The sequence below is a fragment of the Macrobrachium nipponense genome, chromosome 5 (assembly GCF_015104395.2).
Source record: "Macrobrachium nipponense isolate FS-2020 chromosome 5, ASM1510439v2, whole genome shotgun sequence".
NCBI classification, from domain to species: Eukaryota; Metazoa; Arthropoda; class Malacostraca; order Decapoda; family Palaemonidae; genus Macrobrachium; species Macrobrachium nipponense.
In genome coordinates, this window is record NC_061107.1 from 66,737,085 (window position 1) to 66,747,084 (window position 10,000).

Here is a 10,000-nt window from a genome sequence, read left to right on the forward strand (position 1 = left end):
TCGATAATTTGATCTGCATACCCGTTGTTTGTCAGCAGTTGGCGAATTCGGTCGAGTTCGTTATGTATATCTTTCCATGATGAGCTGTGTGAAGGTTCTGTTGACATACGCACTCACGACAGACTTTTTATATGCGTCCGGCACTCCCCGCGTGCGTTCAAGCAACGCCCAGCGTTTCGTTGCTTCGTATAAACGGTCGTCTTAAAACTGTCCTTCTTGTTGTTTTACCAGGACATCAAGAAATGGCAAAGTCTTCTGCTGGCTGTGCTCTGTGGTGAAGTTGAGCACTGAGTTTCTTTTCAGAGCATCTGCTAGTTTTTTGGTATCTTCAGGCTCTTTTATTGTGACAAATATATCGTCGATGTAACCGCCCATAAATCCTAGGTTTTAGATGTTCTCTAAAGGTCCTTTCTTCGACGGTGGCCATGTACATATTTGCAAAGAGGACCCCTAGTGGGGATCCCATGGCGACTCCGTCTACTTGTCGAAATAATTCCCCCTGATGAGAGAGGAAAGGGGCTTCTGTAGTGCTAGCTTTCAGCATCTCTCGGAGGACATCTTCGGAAATGGGCAGTGGGTTCTTCTCGGACCTGTATACACGATCAAGAATGATGTCGATCGTTTTTTTCTTCGAGGGAACGTTCGTAAACAAACTCTCAACGTCGAGTGAGGCAATGTCGTCTTCTGGTCCTTTTTCCTGTAGGAGATCAATAAACTCCACCGCTGATTTCAGTGAATATGCACCGGGTATGTAAGGTACCAGCAAATCATTCAGGACTTTCGCTATCCTATAGGTTGGGGATGTCATCTGAGAGATGATGGGCCTTAGGGGGTTGCCTGCCTTGTGTGTTTTCACTGTTCCGTAGCGAAAGTCCTGAATGATTTGCTGGTACCTTACATACCCGGTGCATATTCACTGAAATCAGCGGTGGAGTTTATTGATCTCCTACAGGAAAAGGACCAGAAGACGACATTGCCTCACTCGACGTTGAGAGTTTGTTACGAACGTTCCCGTCGAAGAAACGATCGACATCATTCTTGATCGTGTATACAGGTCCGAGAAGAACCCGCTGCCCATTTCCGAAGATGTCCTCCGAGAGATGCTGAAAGCTAGCACTACAGAAGCCCCTTTCCTCTCTCATCAGGGGGAATTATTTCGACAAGTAGACGGAGTCGCCATGGGATCCCCACTAGGGGTCCTCTTTGCAAATATGTACATGGCCACCGTCGAAGAAAGGACCTTTAGAGAACATCTAAAACCTAGGATTTATGGGCGGTACATCGACGATATATTTGTCACAATAAAAGAGCCTGAAGATACCAAAAAACTAGCAGATGCTCTGAAAAGAAACTCAGTGCTCAACTTCACCACAGAGCACAGCCAGCAGAAGACTTTGCCATTTCTTGATGTCCTGGTAAAACAACAAGAAGGACAGTTTAAGACGACCGTTTATACGAAAGCAACGAACGCTGGGCGTTGCTTGAACGCACGCGGGAGTGCCCGGACGCATATAAAAAGTCTGTCGTGGAGTGCGTATGTCAACAGAACCCTTCACACTCAGCTCATCATGGAAAGATATACATAACGAACTCGACCGAATTCGCCACTGCTGACAAACAACGGTATGCAGATCAAATTATCGAAGCAGCAAATAAAAAAGAAAATGGACGAATTTTACCAACCCAACACCATGGCGAAAACGAGGAAAACTTGATTATTTACCATCGTGTACATTATGGGTCTGCATACAAGGAGGATTGCTGCACACTACGCGGGATAATAAACAGAGGCGTAACCCCAAAAGCCCCTTACCATAAAGTAAGCCTCAGGATATATAGTAAGCCCAACCTTGTAGCAGCCTTAATAATGAAGAACAGCACCGCTCCGGGGGGACCGAAGAGATGTGCACGAATGTAGTTTTACAAATTTACTTGTCCAGAGGAGGTGTGTAAACCTCACAGCCAAAACTACATCGGGCACACTACAACGACCCTTCGGAGACGTCTGCTGGCTCATAGAAATCAAGGGACCATCCATCAACATTACATAGATGTTCACGACAGGAAGCCAATCTCTACAAGAGCTCATAGAAGGCACCCAGGTCGTACACAGAGAAGACAACTACGGTCGCCTCTTAATAACGGAAGCAGTGAGCATCGCTATTCAGAAGCCGACCTTGAACGTCCAACAAGAATCGGACCATATACTCCCCTCCAGCAGGAGAAGGAATACCCAAGCCAACAGGGACCAGACAGCGCGCCCCAATCCACCGAGAACATCGCGCCCCTTGGAAGGCATGAGATAAGACCCAGCGTCAGCGAAAGTCAAGTAACATCCTTACTCAGGTCGCTGAGACCCCGCCCAACACGAATCAGCAACCGTTAACCAACGTAGACCATTTTGGACATCACACACACACACACACACACACTCAAATTTAAATCATACACATTTATGTATAAACAGAAATTATCTCTTGTACCTTTATGCATGCTATAAAATATATACATATTTGTACTCCCGTATTTAGATTTCTATATTCATTTTCATTCCTGTATGTAATTTTGTAATTTTTATCTAAAACCAACATGTAACATATTATATTAAATTTTAAACATACATTTAAGGAAACTCTAGCACATGGCATTGTATTTTGAATATTTATTTAACCACTGTTTAAACTTTCACTCTATTGTCGCAGTACATATGTCCCTTATATTCTTAGTAACTACAATAACGCCCTTAAGCTGTTAATGCCTAGACTAACCAGTACCCATACCTCGAGGTCATACCTCCCACACGATGAGATAAATAGGCCGAAAGGTCAGATTGTAAGTCAGTAGTCGCTTGATAATGCCATAAGGCGAAACAGCTGTCGTGACAAAATTCAATAAATGGAAGAAGGAAGTCTGCGTATATTTCACCAGAAATTGACGAACGAGAATCGGAAAAACTTCGTCGGTATGAAGATACCTGCAAGAACTTATTGATGCCACTAAAGCAATTGCTTTTAACGAAAATATATATATATATATATATATATATATATATATATATATATATATATAATATAATATAATATAATATATATATATAATAATATATATATATATATATATATATTGCTACGTTTATAGAACGCCTCGCCTTCCCAGCAGAGTTTTAGTTTTGTTTAATTATAAAGTAGCAGCCATGCCGTCTCTTGAAGCTACTGTTGTTGGAGAGATGATCGTAGGAATGATATTTCCACGGTCTGACGGAAGCTTAGGGTAAGAGAGGCAGGTCACAGAGTAGCTAGGCTTCGAGATGGATTTTAGGGACTTCTACAATAAGACCTATTTCCTTCCCAATTTGCTGGCGTTGTGTTTACCACCTTTCAGGCAATGCTCGAGGCGGTTTTTGGAAGCCCCGTGATTCGAAAGCAAGGAGTATCGCCCTCAGTCGGCCGCGAGACGTGGTCTCGGACAGAGGTCAAATTGCCAGCCTCTCAAAATTAGGCCTACCCACGACGCACCGTGGACCCGGACCCCAGACCTGAACAGAGGTCGGACCGCATTCTTCTACAAGGATACCCAGAATATTGCATAAAGGTACGTCTGAAAGTGTAAACTTCAACCCAGCACCTTTTACTACCATACGACTCTTGCTAAATTCATTTCCAATTCTTATTTTTACCCCTTCTACATCAGAAGCCCTTTGTCCTCATCGGGCCACGTGCTCCCCTTTGTGACTTGTTCAAGACCTAGTTTTCGTGCATACCTCAGTGAACCATTCGAGTTTACCTTCCCCAATATTAGAGAATTAATTAATCAAAGCAAGAAGTCATTTTTTCTTTCATGTCGTTTAATCTGGGATTCTTTTCCAGATTCCATGAGTCACGTGCCGTCTCTCTGTCCGCAAGTGTGCATTAACCCACGTGAATGAAAATCAGCTTGAATTGAATGAGACTATAAGCCCCAACGTGGGGCCAATCTCATATTTAACTTTTCTCCAGGCCAGCACGGGCCTCTTTGTAAATAAATAGTTTTTAAAGTAACGAGCTGAGTTTTCTGGCGACCTTCCCTCTAAAGAAATCAAGAATAATCATGAATATCGTTTACGGTAAGTTCAAGCAATTCCCTCTTGAAAATCCCCTCAATCATTTCTGTTTTACGTATCTAGTCTCTCACAAGGCCCTATATACGTAACATTGTCGACCTCGCCGAGGATCGAATCCGGGCTTGCTTAAAAAAGCTTGTAAATCGCGTTATCTGTTGTAAAACGTAAACTGTAAATTATTTTACAAAACGTAAATCAAGCACACTTGCAGGGAAAGAAGACACACTGACTCACGGTAAGGTATCCATTCATTAATATGATTATTCTATAACCAATGTTAGCTTAAGGTACGTTTAAGTATTTTTATTGTAGAAGTGTTTAAAAGAGCGTAGGTAATCTTATTATTGTAACGGCGAAACGCGCCAGAGCTTTATTTTAGCGGCGAGCAACAATCTGCCCCGCGAATTTTCTGTTACTTTGTGCTGTCCTCGTAGGAGCTCTCACGAACACGTGTGCAGATAGATGCCAGAAAGGACCAGATCAAACTAGGAAGTGCTTTGCCAGGGTTTATTGCTGTATGAGAAAGCCTAGCTAGTTAGGAGTGTTTTACTAATAGTTACGGCAAAGAAGTGTACAATTCTTTGTCTGTGATATGTTAGGTATCCATTTTTAACTTAGTTTTCATTCCAAGTGTTGGTAACCGCTTACCTCTCGGCTAATTCAGCTTCGCGCTCTCTCGCGCCTGCGCGGTCTCAACCACCTTCGTCTCATTCACAGCGGCAGCCATGTTTTTATCCCTTTAAACATTATCTAAACAATTTAAGCAAAGTAACGTAAGTCACGAAGTTTTAACGTAAATAATATCAATGTCTGTACTAGTATCTATCGTTCTGCCAGAGAAATTAACGTAATTCGCCTTGAATAAGAAAGTAGAATTTTGTGTTGTAAATTGCCTTCGCATTTACAGAGAATCAGCTGTTTTTGAACGACATGCTGTGCGCTAGCAGCGCTACCCAGCTCGCTCACATGTTTCACCTCGCATCGCTCACTCACTCGCGCGCTGAGCGAAAATTTCGTTTCACTTCGCACTTAACGTAACCTCATTTACAATTGTTTGCTAACATCGTTTCAAATCCTTACCGTAATTTTTCACTTGTCCTTACGTAAAGTTAACGTAAATCTTAAAAGTAGAGTCACTTGCAAGAATTGTTAACGTAAAACGCGTCTTTGTGAAATTCATATTGAAACGCAAATCATTTCATAAGCGCAACCGCTAACATTAACGTAAAAATCGTTCACACGAGCGCGTTATCATTTTCATAAACGTTATCAAAAGCAATTCTTTCACAAAAAACGTTAACGTAAGTAGATAATTTACGCAAGTTGCGTCATATTAAACGAACATTAGTTCAATTCAAATATAAGGGAGTTCATTCATATATCATTTTCACCCTCTCCGAGAGAGAGAGAGAGAGAGAGAGAGAGAGAGAAAACCAGAATCCATTATTCACGAAGCCAAGAGTACTACATCTTACCATTAATTATAGCATGCCGAATTAACCTTATTTTAGTCTCTTGTTTCTTTCATTTACACAGCGTGATACGTACGCGCATGTGTCCATTGCAGTTTGCAAACATTTATTTGTTTCATTTATCGAGTACTTCAGCGAGTGACTGAGCATTTCTAAAATTTCCATTACCTGTCGTTGCCCCGAGTGGTCTTTTCATTTTCTTTTCTTTTATCACAAAAGACTTGCGTATACCGCAAGCACAATTCGCACAGCGTGCCACGCCAATTCATTACTTCCAGACAGGGAAGTCGTTACCAGTTTAGGACTGGCCACCACCAGTGCACGTCAGGTCTTACCATTTTTACAGTGCCACTAATTCTTGACCCTGTCCACCGACTGGCTGCTGAAGTACTCCCGACCTTTTACTTCCTCTCCTCCACTATTACACTCTGCCATGAGCAGTGCCATTTCACTTCAGTATATTTAAGTATACTGCATGTAGTGTCCGGGGACACACCGCACGATACCAGTGCTCCAAGGAACGCCTCCATAAGTGCCATTGCACCTGTACAGGCCGTACAGGTAGCCATTAACCTGCGTGTCCGTCCTTACGGAACGCCCAAATAACTAGGTGTCCGTGTACAAGGGTCAGTGATCCTTCGGAACACTCATCAAAGGGAACGCCTCCGAAGCGCCGCAAATACCAGCCCCTAAGTGCTGTCAAACCTGCGTGTCCGTCCTACGGAACGCCCATTCATTAGAGTCCCCATCCACCATTTTGGATCACTCCAACCAAGGAAGCGCCTCCGAAAGTGCCGTGCACCTGTATTGGACCTACAGGTAGCCCATTCCAGCGTCTCCCAACTTAGGAACGCCCTTAAGTGTGACGTACGCCGTACACTCCATTGATTGTTTCACCTCTTTAGAAGGTGCCAATCCAGAAGTGCCACCAACTTACGGGACACTTCCCAAGTGCCACAGAGCACCCAGTTCTTTCTCAGACTTTTCTCTACCACGTCGCAGAACACCTTTCCAAGTGAGTGCCACTTTCCACAGTAGGCACTCCTATTCCATTTCAGTACCCTTTCCTGGCCATTATTTTCATTTTCTTCCGAGCCTCTACTGTAGCCTAAGGGAAATGTCTTCCCCTGCTTCCCGCGACTTCTTTGCCAGAGAGCTAGAGAAGCTCGGAGCCCTCATAACTCTGGGCAAGGAGGCTGGTTACACTGGACCAGCACTAGAACCAGTGGATAAAGGCGCAGCAGGCTGCCGCGCGCCTGCAATGAAAAGGAAGAAAGGGAAACCAGAGAAAAGCCGGAGAAGCAGAGAGAAAGAAAGAGAAGCAGCAAGGAAGGCAAGGGAAGAGGAGCGAAAGCATGAGCTCGCTCTCAAGGAGAAGGAACTCGACATCAAGCGGGAGAAGGCCCGTAAGGAGAGTATCCTAGCTCAAGCCACTCTGCCAGCTTCCAGCCCTGCACCCCCTGTCTCTCTTAGTCCCGCCGTCTCTGGTCAGCCTGACATCCTTTCTATTTGTGAGCCTGGTCCTGATCCAGTGCCGGAGATAGAAATTCCTGCCGCATCCTGCCAGCCTTTTACCTTTTTACCGCCTACCTCCTCCCTTTTGGAAGAGGTAAGCCCACCAGTTAACCCCGGACTTGCTTCCGAGGATGATTCAACGGAGGTTTCCTTAACCTCCCCACGTCACATCACTGCCAGAGAGGACTCTTCACTCGTGCCAGAGCACACTGCCAGCCTTGGTGACTCCGCAGATTCGCAACCTGTGGGGCCATCTCGGCCTTATCATCCAGTGCCACGGAAGAGGTTCTGGAACAAGTTCTCTGCCGAGACTGTGGCCGCAAGGGTCACATGTCTGCAAATTACGGAGGGTGCGCGAACCACAATATTCCGGCCATCGCAATGGCCGTCACCAATCCTTCTTCTCTAGGACCCCCAGCTAAGGGCCCTATAACCGTCGCACCCCTCCAAGAAAGCATTATCAGCCAAGCCACGTCAGAGCCTACGACGACTCTGGCGCTCAAATCTCCCTGATACGGGAAGACAGAATTCCCCGAGGGGCTAATGTTGATAGACGTCGATTGATCACCATTGAAGGTATCAATCACATTAAACTGATCCTTCCGACCGTCCAATTGAGGGTCACCAGACCTAGTTTCTCCAAGGTATGTACTCTTGCAGTTGCAAGCTACATTCCAGGAGGTTACGACCTCCTCCTAGGGCAAGACATGAAGTCTCCCTCGCATTCCAAAAAGCCTAGGGGTCCTAACCCCACGTCCAATCACTCTAAAGCAAGGAGTAATCGAAATTTTACTTCCTCCAGGAAGTACAACCACCAACAGTCTCCCTCGTTACAGGAAGGGAGATTGATCATTCACAGTTCCGTTGCAAAACCTGCAACGTAATAGGGCACTCTACTAATTGGCCTAGGTGCCCTAGCCGACTATCAGCAGCGGACACTGTCCATGTTCCACAAGGCCTAGCCTTCAACCAGAGACAGGAGCCTCTGTCTCCCATTTCCAAGGGCACGCTGAGAGGTATTGCACCTCCGGTACCCGCCACAGGTCCAGTCGACCTCAACTCTCTGCCAGTGCCACTTGGCAGCACTGTCCAGTACCAAGCTCCGTCCAGCCTGGACGTAGAGCCACCACCGAACTTGACTTCTGCGCCTGGCCCCGAGCTAGTGCCGGCGCCTAACCTACCCAAGGATCCTCCTACAGGAGATCCTCCAACAGGCATGGAGCTTACCGACAGCCCATGGCCAATCACTAGTTCCGTCTTCTTCACCCTCACCACTGTCGCCCGAGGATGAACCTCCGGCAGACCTCACCTTCATACCGCCTCAGGCTACACCACTGCCTCTGCTCCTGCCGGCGTTTCTGGCCTTTCCCCAGAGTCGGTGCCTCCGTCTACTCCAAGGACTGGTATAGCCAGGTCCTGGGGGAATAAGAAGAAGAAGAAGAAGGGACGGTCATTAACAAACTAACACACAAGAGCCACATGCTCTCCTTGACACCTGTGCCCGAGTACAGTGTCGCATTCATTTGCAGAATGATCCTGGCACCTACCCAGAGAAGGTAGCCAGCCTGATCTCTGCCAGTAGAACTAACCCTCTAACCCCTAGAAATTGTGATACTAACACTCATGTAAATGTCATAACTACCTCATTGCATTTCCTCCTGGTAATTCAACCACTCATCATCCCCAACGCATCATTACCTCTCATTATGTATTTTAACAGTTCCGTCGCTGAACTACTGCTGTGCGTACCACACTCTGGAATGATTGCGTCTTCATTTAACTGTATGGAGTAGGTTAGCTAATGATTTAGTACCAGGGTCATTAGGTTGTAGCAAGTAGAATTTTTGAATAACCTTATCTAGTTGTAGAGTAGACTGTCGTCACAGAAACCGTATTTATTACTTAGGCTGCAGTACATTCCCTACATTAAGTTAGTACACTTAGCATCTTTGCCTATAAGTTAGGTAGGCGCATTGTATCCGAGCCGTATCGCTGCTCAAAAGACTTCAAGTTAGAGGTAGGAGAACTGGGTGTCGAGGCGATCACTTATTTAAGCCAAGACCGTCCGCCCTAAAGGGTGAATGCCTTCTTAACGGGGGAGCGCTACTTTATAGAACGCCCTCGCCTTCACAGCAGAGTTTTTAGTTTTTTTTGTTTAATTATAAAAGTGCAGCCATGCATGCCGGTCTCTTGAAGCTAACTGTTTGTTGGGAGAAGTGGGGATGTCGTAAGGAATGATTATTTCCGGTCTGACGAAGCTTTGGTAAGAGAGGCAGTCATCAAGAGTCTCTAGGCTTCGAGATGGATTTTAGGGACCTTCTACAATAAGCCTATTTTCCTTCCCATTTGCTGGCGTTGTGTTTACCACCTTCAGGCAATCTACGAGGCGGTTTTTGGAAGCCCCTTGATTATTCGAAGCAAGGGTATCGCCTCATTTCAGCCGCGAGACGTGGTCTCGGACAGAGGTCAAATTGCCAGCCTCGCTCAATTAGGCCCTACCCACGAACGCACCGTGGACCCGGACCCCAACCTGAACAGAGGTCGGACCGCATTCTTCTACAAGGTCCCCAGAATTTGCACAAAGGTACGTCTGGAAGTGTTAACTTCAAACCCAGCAACCTTTTACACACATACGACTCCTTGCTAAATTCATTTCCAATTCTTATTTTAACCCCTCTACCATCAGAAGCCCTTGTCCTCATCGGGCCACGTGGCTCCCCTTTGTGACTTGTCAAGACCTAGTTTTCGTGCATACCTCAGTGAACCATTCTAGTTTACCTCCCCAATATTAGCGAATTAATTAATCAAAGCAAGAAGTCATTTTTTCTTCATGTCGTGTTTAATCTGGGATTCTTTTCCAGATCCATGAGTCAACAGTGCCGTCTCTCTGTCCCAAGTGTGCATTAACCCACGT